The following is a 13,722-nucleotide window of genomic DNA, read 5'->3' on the forward strand; positions in this document are numbered from 1 at the left end:
GTGTGAAGAGGGAGCCATTAAGAAAATGGAAGTGCTTATAAACTCAGCTCAGCAAACGCCACCCCTGCCCCCCATCGGGACTCCAACTTGTCCTCCGTTCGACTCAAGAACAGCCTGAAAGAAATCAGCTTGTTTGTGGAGGCTGCAGAGGGTGGAGCTGAACCCCTGGCTCACATTTTACCTCATCCTTCCCAGTGTGTCCCCTTCCCAGCCACTTCTCCTCCATGTGTCTCTGGCTGGGGCTGAATGCCCTGAACAATAACGTTGCTCCCGCGAACATCTTACTAGTGCTGCGGTCTTGACAAGCTAGGGTGGTTGGTGCGAGGAAGGGGTTAGAGCGGATCTGGATGCAGCAGAACCATTATTTCCACTCTGCTGTTTTCCAAAATAATATTTATGTGATAGAAATCATTTTCCCCTTCAGATCCCCAAACTGGCCTATGGCAGCAGCCAGCCTGCTGGCAGCTGGCCAAAGCCTTATCATATTCCCAGGCCCCAAACAAACAGGAAATAGGCTTGAATGGTCAGCTCTCAGGTGGAACTTCCTGAGAATCAATAACCAGAAATGCCAGCCCCAACACCAGTCTAGAGGGACGGAGGAGACCTGGTCTGCACGCTGGAGGAGTTCCCAGGCGAAGCAGTAGGTAGGAGAGGCTCTGAAATGGCCATGAAAACAAAACGGACAGAAAGTACTTGCCAAGGTAAGTACATTGGCAAAAATGGCCAAGTCAGCATTTAGGATCCAGGAAGCATGGGGATCAATAGACTAGGTAGAACCTCATGATGTCACTCAAGCAGTTCTGGGGTGAAGGTAAGTCTTGCAGCAGAGATCAGAAGCCAAGAGAAGGACTGGGATTTCTGTGGAAATGGTGCTGGTGGGACGGAGTGGGATTTGAGCTTGAGTGACAGCATTTGCCTTGCTTGGTAATGGAGGGGGCAGCTGAGCTCAGGAAACAGATAGTAGGACATGTCTTGCTGAAGTGACGGGATCAAATTAGTGCAAGGTGTACAAGCAGCTTGTGCAAGTGGTTTGACTGTGGGGGGGACACTGTTAGGAGAGTCCTGCTGGAGTGATTCAATGTGTGAGGAGGCGACTTAGCAGGCTCCAAAGATTTCCGGAAGCTGAGCTGTACTCCTGCCTCTGGGTCTGGAAGCAGAGACCTGGGCATACTTCATCCTGAGGTCCCTCCCAGCCTAGGAGGTTTGAGACAATGGGGAAAGGCTTCGTGCCCCATCCCTGCATTGTGGTCGGATGCAGAACTGGAGTGAGCATCTTCGCTGAGGAATCTCTGCTGATAGCCGAGGCGCAGGAAGCAGCTGAGATGCCTCCGGTTAATACTGCAACCCGAATACCCCCTAAGAGCAGGCTCGGCTGGGACCTGACAGAACCTGCATTGTTCAGCCGGACAGCTGGGAGCAGCTGCAGGGCCTCCCTGAGTGCAGGCGTCGTGACAGCCTTCAGCCCAGCTCACAGACGCCCTGTGCAATCCGGGGAGTGCCAGCCTGTCTGTGCAGCATCAGAGTCCAGCGACTGTCCCTGGTCAACAGGCGGACAGAGGCCTCTCGGAGCTAATGCTGTTACCTAACGGGGATCGCAAGGCCCTGCTGTGGATGGAGACAGGAATGAGGGGGCCTTCTGGGGTGGAGTTGGGGTGCAATGTCCTTCTCTCTCTCATTTTTGAAAGAGCTAGCTAAGTGCTCTCCACCAGCAGCCTGAGCTCCAGATGGCATTAATGTGCAATAGGCCAAGTCACTGTCCTAGTAATTTGGAAACTGCCCCCCCCGCCAGAGGGAACCCAACCAGGAGCCAAATCAAAGAATCATGTAGGTTTAGAGCTAACCATGACCTCCAATAGCATCCAGTCTCTCCCTTCCACCCAGGATCACATCCAGAACAGTGAGGTGCCGTCCTGCAAGGTGCATGCTTCCTTGGTGTCAGAGCCAGAACTCAAAGCCCGGACCCCTCATTTCGAAGGCCAGCGGTCCGTCCTTTGCTGCTCTGGATGGAACCGCTCAGTCTAACTGCCCGGAGGCTGGTCTGCATGAAGACTAAGGTGAAAATGACAGGAATTGGACCATATAGAATGCACATTTCAACACAAAGGGATCAACATACGATTAAGATGCAAAATTAGAGTTGAACAAGCGTTGCAGTTTCGGGCAGTGAGTGGTGGTGGAAAGAGTGTGCGGCTCTGAGTCCCAGACTTTGGTTTAGGCTCCTATTCTGCCACTTGTTCACCAAGTGACTGCAACACCAAGGCCTAGTCTTCCTCGGCTCCAATGTACTCACTTGTGAAACGGGGCTAAAGGCACTGGAGGGTTCTTGTGAGAAAAGGCGTGCAGAAAAGCCCTTTGTGCATGGGAATGGGCTGGGCGAATCTTAGATGTGACTCTGACTCTGGGGATTATCAGTTGAGTTTAGAGCCTGCAGGGGTGAGCATTGAGCTTCTCCTAGTTCTCTGAGATTTTCGGTAGAAGGGGGAAATCCGTGACTGACAAGATTGTCAACTTCATCTTAGACAAGTTCGGATTCAGCAACAGGAGCTGAATCAGGTGGGACAACACCCAAGGCCAGGGTGGAAGTTCGGCTGGGCAGGGAGGAGCCTTCCCGGCTTCAGTTTCTGCCCCAAGAGTCCTGGGCTTCCCTGAGCAAGAGGGGGGTGGGAAATGGGGGTGCCTCTTGCAGAGGGAGTGAAGTCTGAAACCCCTCAACCTGAACAGGATTCCTCCCAGCTGTCTGGGGGCCAGGGTGGACTCAGGGGAAGAGGCAAGGAAAAGGTGGCCGCCAGCTACCAGGACCACATGCTCCAGCCAAAGTCACTGGGAGTCACTTGGACAAAGGGACCCATGGCACTCTCTATAGCAGGCCTGACGGCACTGTGCTCCTGCATTTCGGTGCCAGGCTTGGGTGGGAAGTTCTGCTCAGGCATTAGGCTAGGGGTGCAGCGTGGGGTATGCAGAAAGGGGGGGGGTTGGAGAAGGGAGGTCTCTGTGGTGATCTAGCCCAGAGCAGAGGCCTTTTGTAGGTAAAAAGCCCCGCTGTGCAGGCTGAGGTCATTCCTGGCACGAGCTCCCGCTCGCTGCAGACGCCTGCAGGTCTGTTTTAATATCTGCAGCAGCCACATTCCTCAGCAGGGTGGGTAAGAGACTTTCTGGACAAGACTGCTTTCCATCAGAAATTAGTCCAATTCACCAGGGTCAGCTTTTTGAGAGAGAGCTGGATTTTTTTTTTTTTAAGGAAGAAAATAAAATTCAGTGAGAATGACTCAGTGCAGGAACCAGAAGCAGAGCAAGATCCTGAGGACTGGAGAAGGGAGGAGGGACTTGGGGTCCTAAAGGAGAGAGAGAATGGGACAGACAATACAGGCAGTGGGGGCTGAGAAAGAGCCCTCCTTGGGGTCCAGCGCAGCCAGGCCATTCTCGGTCCTGTCATCCCCCCTGCCCACTGGACCCGCACTTGGCTTCTGTTCTGTGCCAAGTGCTGTGCTAGGAAGACAAAGGAGTGGTATTGGCTGTCTATTTCCGAGTAACACATTACCATAAGGCTTAGTGGCTTAAAACAACGCACGTTTATTATTGCGTGGTTTCTGGGGGCCAGGAGTCTGGGCACGGCTTGGCTGGGCACCCTGCTCACGGTCTCTCAGGCTATAATCAAGGTTTGGCCAGGGCTGGGCCTTACCTGAAGCTCCATTGAAAAAGATCTCCTTCCAAGCTCTCACCATGTTTAGCAGAACTCAGCCCCCGAGGGAGGGCCTCGGGTCCTAGCAGGCTGTGAGCTGGAGGCTGCTCTCAGTACCTTGCCTGGGGCTTATGCCATGGGGCAGCTCTCTCATTGCAGTGTGCAAGCTGAGAGGCAACCAAGAGTGCCAGCTAGCAAGTCAGAAGCCACTGTTTTATGTAATGTAACAACCAAAGTGACACTGCATCACTTTTGCCATATTCTGTGGATTAGAAGCAAGTCCCAGGCCCTGCCCGCACTCATGGGGTGCGGAGGGGGTGGCACTGGGCTGTGAATGCTGAGACATAGGGACTGTCGGGGCCCATCTTAGAGTCTGCCCGGCACAGAGTCGAGTTGTCCCTGACCTCGGGGGGGTTCGAGTACACCACAGTAGAATAACACTGGCACATCAGCGCAGTCAAGAACAGTGCTAGGTTTTTCACAATACATGCTTTCGTTTATAATCTCTCTTAAGTACATACAATGATTGTCTTCTTTTCAGGTGAGGAAGCAGTCTCAGAGAGATCACAGAAATGAGCAATCTAGGAGTTTTTGAACTCTAATTTGTCCTACTTCAAAGGCTTTGCTCTTACCTTTACACACCTCCCAGACACATCGCACCGCACCAGGGAGTGTGCTGTGACAGTCCCTCTGGGGGAACAGGGGGCAGCTTCTCAGACGTGTGACAGGCACAGAACAGCAGCCGGACCCCAGAGGAGGTCCAGGGGACGGAAGAGACACCATCCTTTGCTCTTGAGGAGCCCTTGAGATTCAAGCGGGGATGCAAACCGAAGCCGCAGTCTCTGGGCACTTGCTCGGACGGCAGCAAGTGCACGCTGAACAGCTGTTCGGAGGAGCTCTGAAGAGACGCGGGAGCCAGTGGCTGTTTAGATTAGTTTTCTAATTGGCTGAGTGTTAGCAAAGCCTCTGTGTATACAACGGGAATAATTAATCTTGTCTATTTGTATATGCACTTATGTTCTGTCATTCCCTGACCTTCTCAGCTGTCTGCCTCTTACTGTTGGTTTGGTTTTAGGCCCAGAGAGGGTTTAAGCCTACGAGACTCTTTCTACGGGGGCCCTAGCACAGGTGGGCAGCAGGACAGCAATAAAGAATAAGGAAGAAACTGACTCCAACAGTCCCCACCCCATCGGCACCCTTGTCACTGCCCATCTTCCTTAGGTAACAGCCCCCACCCACCCCCAGCTAGAAGGGCCTGTCCCACCTCCACACACCTTCCAGTCAGAACCCCTTTGCAGGAAGTGGCCTTATGCATGTCACCTCCCAGCTTTGTGACAAGCCTGGAAGTTAGGCTTTGTTACTCCCAGGGAAAGACCAAAAATGAGAGGTTAGCCAACCCAAATGGCTGCTAAGTGGCTGAGCCAAGACTGGAACTTAGGTCCAGGGCTCCTTGCACTGTCTGGCCGTTGGACTCACCCACACAGCATGTTCACGTACAGGCTCCGCTTTACCAACTCGTCAACCTATCCACAGGCTTCCGCTACCTTTCTGGGCCCTTCAGTTCTTGCTTGCTCCCCACAAACCCTTCTCAATTCTATGGGGGCTTATGCAGTAGTGACACCAGGTTCCCGGGCTCTCTGAAATATCCTAAGTTTGTCGGTTCCCTAGCAAGATTGTAGGCACACTTTAGATCAGCCACCAAGATATCTTCTCCCACTAGACTCCTAACCCAGGCACAAGGCAGCGACTGATGTCCTGATTGCTAATGAAAGAGGGAAAGAAAGATGAGGCTAAGGCTGCGAGGACATTGGAGGGTATGAAGGGCCGCTTTCAGTTGCAGGAGTGACCACACTGACCAAGGGGGCTCCTGCCTATGTCTCTGGGCCACTTCCTTTCTGGAACACCATCTTAGGCCTCTAGGTGTCTTTCTATGATTTCCTTTCCTCTGTAACCTACATGTGGTCAAACCACCTCCTTGTAATTGCTCCAAGCTCTCAGCCAGCCAGGCGGGCACTCAAACACTGACATTTGGGGGTGGCAGAGGGGGGCAGGGGCGCAGGAATTCTGTGTATATGGTCAGGCTCATGACCCAGACTTGGCAAAGAGATGGTCCACCCTTCCAAACACTCAACAGGTGGGACTGACGCACCCAGATTTGCTCTGGGGAATTGTCGTTCAGAGAATCATAAAAAGATCACTACGTGACATAAACAGGAAGTTAGAAAGGTGCCAGCACCCCAGTCTCTGCAGTCTTACATGTAACTGTAGCGACTGTTCATTGAAGCACTTTTTACCGGCCGGATTCTTTACAAAATGCTCCTCAGAAAGCATCATAGTCAGCCTTGGAAACAGTTCCGTAAAGTAACACTGGCAGTCTCCCTGTTGGAAACTCTGGCTCCCAGATGAGGTGGGTGGTTTAAGACCACACGGTCAGGACCAGGGCGAGGATGGGAACCTAGGCTGCCTGATCTCAAGACCTTTGCCCTTCATCTCAGAGGTCCGTGAATGGCCTCACCGTCTTTCGTGGAGAACAACTCAATAAAAATGCCTGTCCCTCTTCTCAGGCTGGGACTTGTGGTGACAGGGAGAGAGAAAAGAGAAACATGAGAGCTCAAGAGTGAGGTTCCTCCTACTTTTCCAGGAAGGGATCTGGGTTCCTTCCCAGCCAAGCACAGCCCTCTTTGCAACTCTGCAGAAGTGGGCGGCTGGCAGGAGAGTTGCATTTTTGAGGCCCTAGGCTGCCTTTTTATCTCAGGGAGCTGTGATTTACGTTCCTCTATCTTATCTCGACTCAGAGCCCTGGTGATGGATTTCACCTTCGGCATTTGGAGCACATGTGGAGCGGTTGCTCTGTGCCAAGAGCACTCCCCCAGAAGCAGACTGAGAAGGAGACAGCTCCGGGCTCCATGCTCTCGGGTCCACCCTTCAGCCCCTGCCTCCCCCAGCTCGGGGTTGGGGTGGGGGTGAGGATGCAGTGATGTGGCACTCTCAGCTTAACCAGGATAAAGCTGCCTTTCCCCCGATCTGGCCTTACTTGAGGTGTCTTGGGGGAACCGGAGGGGGAAAAATAATAGCAATATTAATGTATTTTACTTTCTGCTTTTGCTATGATGATTCACATGTTGTGTTTTCAAATCTCATCTTCACAAGAGCTAACTAAAACAGCTTTTGAATTCCCTCTTTACAGGTGGGGAAGCCGAGCTCCGCAGGGCTGCAGGGACCCGTGAGGAGTCGCCTGTCCAGTCCAGCACGTGTCTTCTGGGCTCAGGTCCTGGGACCTTGCATGAAACAACGAGGAGAGAGTTTCAGCTTTTGGAAACACACCCCCCTCACCTCCCTCCCCTTCATTATTATTTCTTCAAAAACAGGTGTAGCTTGGATTGGGGGAAGATTCTTTTGCAATGATAAACTCAGGGAAGGGGCGTGGCCAGCAGGAAGGGGGTTGAGCAAGGTCTGAGTTAGGTGGACCTGAGGTGGGAAGTGGCACTTAGAGGGGAGAAGGTGGGAAGCCAACCCCCTTGTCATACAGAGGGAATCAGCAGTGAAACAGTTTGTCAACAAACAAGCTTTGAAACCCTTCGGGGGGCATCACGCTGTGGGTGACAGGCAGGCAGTCATGCTGTGGGAACCCAGGACAAAGGAAGGAGAGTAGAATTTATTTATTCATTTACTTATTCATGAGCCTCACCTGAGGACATTTTTTCATTGCTGTTAGAGAGAGAGGAAAGGAGAGTGAGAAACACTGATGTGAGAGAGACGTATCAATTGGTTGCCTCCTGCACACGCCCAGAACGAGGATCGAACTCGCAACCCAGGTATGTGCCCTGACTGGGAATCGAACCTGCAACCTTTCAGTTACCAGACAACTCTCCAACCAACTAAGCCACACCGGCCAGGGAATGAGTAGCCTTTACTGAGGTTTTCTGTGTGCCAGGCAGTCAGGAAGCTTGCTCATTTGCTTTGATTTGTATAACAGTCTTACAAGGTGGATTTCACCATCTTCAGTTCAGAGGAAGCTGAGCTCAGGAGGATAAGATAATTTGCAAACCGTCTCCTAGCCAATGAGGAGTAGCACTCTAAGGCAAGTCCAGGTTATCTGACCCTCAGTCTGTTAGTACATTAGAAACCTCTCTTTCACATGCATCTTGGAGTGTGGGGAGGTGGGAGACCTCGCTTCCAGCCCCAGGAGAGCAACTTACTTACAGACCACAGCCTAACCTGGTGACCTCTGCTCCCTCCCCCACCGTGCGCACGTCCTGAAGCATTAGAGGGGAAAGCACTGTGGACCTCAAGAAAAAGAAGTATCTGCTAAAAAGGACTCTGCTTGCAAACTGGTCTGAAAAAAGTTGCTCCTCTTTCCAGATTGGAGACTTTTGTTGATGATAGGGATAGTTAACAAGAGGGGAATCTTAAGTTATGGGGTTCAAAACCACAGGAGCTGTATTTGCAGGGTGGCCCAAAGTATACAAATTCCTTGAGGAGAACCCAGAATGAAGGGACAGGCTCCCGAGGAAAGGGGAACTGGGAGATTAGATGGGAGCTCGCAGGGGGCTGGTACAGAAAGCGCCTCTTTACGAGGGTTCAGGGAACTTGGGTTCTCCTCCCCGCTCTGTCACTCAGCACGTGAGGAGTCTTGGACAGTAGCATCCTCTCCATGAGACTCAGTTTACTCATTTGCAAAGTGAAGGATTGGACCAGCGTGATAAGATGGCTTTCCTCCCTAACATACTTTGAGTTTTGAATCATTGGTGCCACCCCCCTCCCTTCCAAAGTAGGTTTCTGGGTGGGGGGATATAAAGAAGGTTAGAGAGTTTCACCTCGTACCAGGATGATTCAGGGACCAGCCTACCTAAAAGCTGACAACAGACTAGATGGCATCAGCCAGGTCTTTTGAAGCCTGGGACAGTGGCTGGTTGGAAGTGAATATGTCCCCCAGTTTCCTAAACCTCATCTCTTAGATGATTGGACTCAGCCTTCGAGTCACCAGAAAAGCTGCAGCGTGCGAGGGCAGCCCAGCCTGGAGAGGGATGAAAAGCCAGAAAGCCACCAGTCTTGTGGGTGATTGTGGGTAATTTCAGCTCCCCGGGGAGCTGGCCATCCCCCACCGAGGCTTACTGTGCACTGCTGCTCTGTTATATCCTTCTTGGTAAATTAGCATTCAGACAGTTATGGTAAGATCCTGATTATTCTTCTAAACCTCACGGAAACCCCATAATGTAGCAAAGGAGTAAGCAAAGAAAAAGAGGAAGAGAAGAGAGTTTTCTAGAAACATAAACTCAAAGTTCAAATGCTCTTCCTCATCCCTGTTGGTGGGACAGCTATTCCGGTGTCCTATACATCCCCAAAGGCTCAGCATTTCGTCTCAAGGTTCTCTGGCTCACCCTCCCCACCCCCATCATTCCTGCGAGAGAAATTGGCCTTGAGATCAAGGAGTGGAGAGCTGCCAGCCACTGCCACCTGCCACAATGCCTCATCAGTCCTGCCTATCTCTGGCCCCCTTCCATCCTTGCTGGGGGCTCAAACAGTGGGTCGTTCCTTCCTCCCAACTGAGGTAAGAGCAGGGCAAGTAAGGGCTAGAAAAAGGGACTTGGAGGAAGTTTGGGGTCTGGGTGGGCCCTAACCTAGCCCGACCTGGAACCTCAGGGGAAACTTGTGTTTTCTTCCTTGGGAGGTTGCCATGTGTTTTGTCACCCAGCTCTAGCTAGAGTGGTGGAAGGAAATCGGTATCAGTGAACTTTTGCTGAACAATGGATGGGCGACGGCATAGGGAAGGGACCGAAGTCCGAGCAACACACAGGAAGACAAGGCCAACCTTGTTCAGCTCACCAAATGCCGCCAGGCGCCTTGGGAAGGAGAAAGACGAAGGTGGGGGAGTCGGAAAAGGACAAGTTTAAATCTGAGGCACAAAGGATGTACAACTAGATATGTCAGATCTGAAAAGGCCCTTAGTCGTCGTCTCAGGCAAACCTTTATTTCTGGGGGGAGGGCACCAAAACCCCAAGGGGAGAGTAAGCTTAGCGACTCCCGTCAGATCACAGAGCCAGAGTCGGGCTCGGGTCCTTGACTCCGTCGCCCCTGAAGGAACGCCAGTCTTCCCTTCTCCACATTCACCTCAAACGCAGTCATTCCAGAAGAGCGCCTGCCAGATCACGTAGGGATCCTCTCTTTTGAGCTTCTGAACACTAAAGAAGTGATAGAAGCGATCTGAAATTACCTTGAATTTGCCATCCTTGTGCCATTTAGGCATTTCCCTTGCGGCTTCAAGGCTCCCACCTACACATAATGGATAACGGGTGGGCGAGGTTAGCAGCAGCCGGCCACGCTGGGCACGTTTTACCCTGGGCTGGCCCCGGCAGAGGTCTGGCTTGGGTTATCACCATGGTGCCAAGTCTGCCTCCTAGAAGTTTGTCCCTGTGGCCCATGGTCATGGGAACTCGCACAGTCTCCAGCAGAAGCGCCCAGACTTTGTCCAGTGACCACGGACCAGGATGTGGGCACGCACTCTACCACTTTATAATGGCTTGGGTGTCCCGAACAGGACCCATCCCTCCCAAGTGCCAGTAGAGAACTTTCTAACCAAGTACAGTTAGAGGAAAATGCAATCCACATGTATCTGACTCATTGACCTCTAAATTACTTTACACTGTGATTCTGGGAATGGTTTGATATATATACTCTGCTTATTTTTAACCTTTGGATTGGTGAGTTGGCCAAAACAAAATAAATAGTTATCAGCCCTGGCTGGTGTGGCTCCGTGGATTGAGTGCTGGCCTGTGTATTGAAGAGTGGCCTCTTTGATTCCCTGTCAGGGCACATGCCTGGGTTTCGGGCCAGGTTCCCAGTTGGGGGCATGTAAGAGGTGGCCGATCAATGTTTCTCTCCCTCTCTTTCCCCTTCCCTTCCCCTCTCTCTAAATATAAATGAACAAAATCTTTTTTAAAAGTTATCCTGGAGATGGAAAGGGGCTTCAAGTAGGGGCATGACCCGGAGGCTCCTTCCCAGGCCTAGCTTGGGAAAGGGGTGCAGCACAGCAGGGCGCACACCCACTCCCAGAAACACACCTTAATGAATACGACCTGCAGCTCCCCTTCGTACTTCCGGGGCACTGAGCCCTACTGGGGAAAATCACTCTGGTGGGATGACGGATTCACCCCAGGTCTGCAGCCTCTGACCCGCTGTTGCTTCCCAAGAGCTCAGAGCGATCCCACTGGGTGAGTCCCCGAGGCCCTCCCAGACCCTGACCACTCTTCTCAAGACCCCAGACCCTCTTTTGCAACCACGCTTTGTTTTGCAGACAAAAGGAAGTCCACCAGGAAGAACTTCCTCTCTACAAACCCATCTACCTCAGCAACTCTCTGCCTGGGCTCGGCCATTCCCGCAGGGCCAGCTCAGCTTCCGACCTCCCTCCGCTGTTTCGGCAGTGTCATCCTTCCCTCTCTCTCCTTCCTTCTCCCTGCCGGCTCTTCTGCCTTTGCTCCCTCACTCAGCCAGTGTTATTTCCAAGGGCATCAACATTTCCCCAGGTCCCTGCCTCGTCCCTAATATCCAGTTGGTCACAAAGTCCTGCCAACTTGACCTCTTGGGCATCCATCCCCTCGCCTCTAGCTCCATGGCTCCTGGCTCTTATGTCTTGATGCCTACGGCTGCCATCCCCTAACTGGGTTCCCTTCAGCCGGCCCCAACTGTGCCCCATCTGTACTATCCGTAGCCACCAGAGTGATCGTTTTATGAAACAAATCTTGTCCATCACTCCTTTACTTAAAATTCTTCAGTCGTTTCTCACTACTCTCAGGATAAAATCTACATTCTTCAGCACAGCATGAAAAATCTTGTATAATCTGGTTCCTGTCTGTCAGCTCAGTCTCATTTCTCCTTCCCACTCCTGCTCTTCATGCTGCAGCAACACTGCAGCTCATTGTTCGACCTCCCAGACCCCAGCAGCTTTCTCATGGCTCTGAGTCTTGCACTTGCTCTTCCCTCCGACGGCGCTGCCCTTTCTGGGCGTGTCCGCGGGGGGCACCCCTCTTCATCTTTCCAGGTGGGACTCCGGCACCGCGCCTTCCTGAAAGCCTCCTCTGATTCCTCACGGTGACTTTGAGCACTCTTGACTGACAGGACTGATATTTTGTTTTCAGCTGTTATTGTTTTGTTCATGATCATTGGTACCTGAGGCAATGGTCACAGTAACACTATGCAGCCCTTGATGAATAAGACTTGGACTTGAGCAATATGGGTAAGGCCAGACTGATCAGAAGCGTGAAGCTATTTTAAATGATGATACCTCCGTTCTGCAGGTCAATTTTATTATAACTCATTTTCGCACGTCATCATGTTTCCACTCGGATAATACGCCTTTTTTTTTCTGTACAATAAAAGAAGTCAAACTTGGACTTAAAATCATGCCATGTTCATCCATCACTTTTGAAGGCAACAGCGCTAGTGTCGCTAGATACTTAACACATGGCTTCTGATTGGTCTTCTCGGCAACCACGAAAGGTGGGCATTACCCCCATTTTAGAGACAGAAGAAGGTAGGTGAGTTGCCTGGCGTCCACAGCAAATAACGAAAAGCCAAGACCAGGAGCGGGATGTGCCTGATGCTGGTGCTCACATGCTCCTGCCTGACGCCAGGCCCATCTCGGCCTGTGGACACCTCCAGGTGTCCCAACCGAGCTCCGTGTTTCCGTAGGGTCAAACGCCACCCCCACCCCTGGATTGTCTTGATTTTTTTACATGTTAAATACAACTTCCTGGTATTAACCTTCAGTCCCTTTGGTCTAAAATGATTTTGCCTCTGTTGTTCCCCAGATGGAACACAGGTCACTGATTTCCCATCTCTCTTGCTGATGAGGAGGTACCAGCACTTAGGGGTGAGCTGGAGGTCACAGGAAGCTGTCCTTTCCAAGGAGATGATAAGGGGGATCCTGGGAAGCTCCAAGGCAAGAGTGAGGACGTGTGGCAGCTTGTGGGAGGTCTCTTACTTCGTGTTACCCGGGCCTGGTAGAGAACATCTCCCTACACTAGGCAGGGGACTTGACCATCTAATCCTCATTTCTTCAGAATCTGCCATCGGGATGGTGCTTGTCCTCTTCAAACTAATCCAACCGCACGGGCCACACTAGTGAACATAATCCACAGACCGGCAGGGAAGGGCCCTTAGTGGGAGGAGTTCCTGCCCAGGGTTCAGATTCCGCCTCTGTAAGGTCCATTCTCAAGGTCTCAAGCGAGTCACCTCCTTTCCCAGGGCTTCCATTTGCTGAACTAGTTACTGGGGCATCTTCAGTGTTCCACTGGTCCCTCGGGGCTAACTTCTGGCTTCTTAGAAGAGACTTCCCAGAAGCGCTGGTTTGTGGACAGCAAGAGCAAGCCTCGAACCTAGGGCCCAAGGCTGTCTTTCGAGGTCCCAGATTGTCCCGGCCCCTTGGTAGAATGTGGCAGTCTCGGTCACAATGTTGACTAGAGCCTGTATGTTTGAGGCTGGGGCCCGGCGGGAACTCAGTGGCCATCAGGGAGCACCAGGGGTGCGTGTGAGTGAGTGTGTGTGTAAGCGTGCAGTGTGTGAGTGTTTATTTATTCTAGGAGTGGTTGCTAAGTCGGGGGTGTTTGCCAGCAGAGCGCTGCCTGAAAGCTGTGTTTGTTTACGTAGCAGAGTGCAGGGAGGGACGAGGGGAGAGACAAGTGCAGGCTGCACAGAGTCAGCGCTGGTCTCAGGGGCCCGTTTGAATGGCCCCGTCTTATGGAGACTGCTGGTTCTAGACAGCTGCCCTCCGGATCCCAAGCTCTGCGTGCCTTCCTCACCAGGGGCTCTATTCCTGGCCTCCCCTCCCGAGCAGGGCAGAGTTGCTTGCTCCCCACCAGGGCAGCTGACGATCTTCCCTTCATGCTGGGGGTCTTCTGGCTACAGGATCCTGAGAGGAGGTAGAGGAGAAAAAGGAGGGACGGGTCTAATGAAAGAACAGTGGATTTGAAGCTGGGCTCCACCCATCAGTAACTGCAAGGCCTTTGGCAAGGCAAGTAACCTCACTGGGCCCCACCTTGTTTCTC

At 52.1% G+C, this 13,722-nt stretch overlaps 1 long non-coding RNA gene across 1 annotated transcript; it reads left to right on the top strand.

Moving 5' to 3' along the window:
• The first annotated feature begins 591 nt into the window (after nucleotides 1-591).
• Nucleotides 592-8,382, top strand: LOC123832581. Its single transcript, XR_006788094.1, has 3 exons — nucleotides 592-701; nucleotides 1,882-2,054; nucleotides 6,867-8,382. It is a non-coding gene; the product is annotated as an uncharacterized LOC123832581 (long non-coding RNA).
• Nucleotides 8,383-13,722: the final 5,340 nt, after the last annotated feature.

The sequence above is a fragment of the Phyllostomus hastatus genome, unplaced genomic scaffold, assembly GCF_019186645.2.
Source record: "Phyllostomus hastatus isolate PE091 unplaced genomic scaffold, TTU_PhHast_1.1 phas_scaffold_193, whole genome shotgun sequence".
Classification (NCBI taxonomy): domain Eukaryota; kingdom Metazoa; phylum Chordata; class Mammalia; order Chiroptera; family Phyllostomidae; genus Phyllostomus; species Phyllostomus hastatus.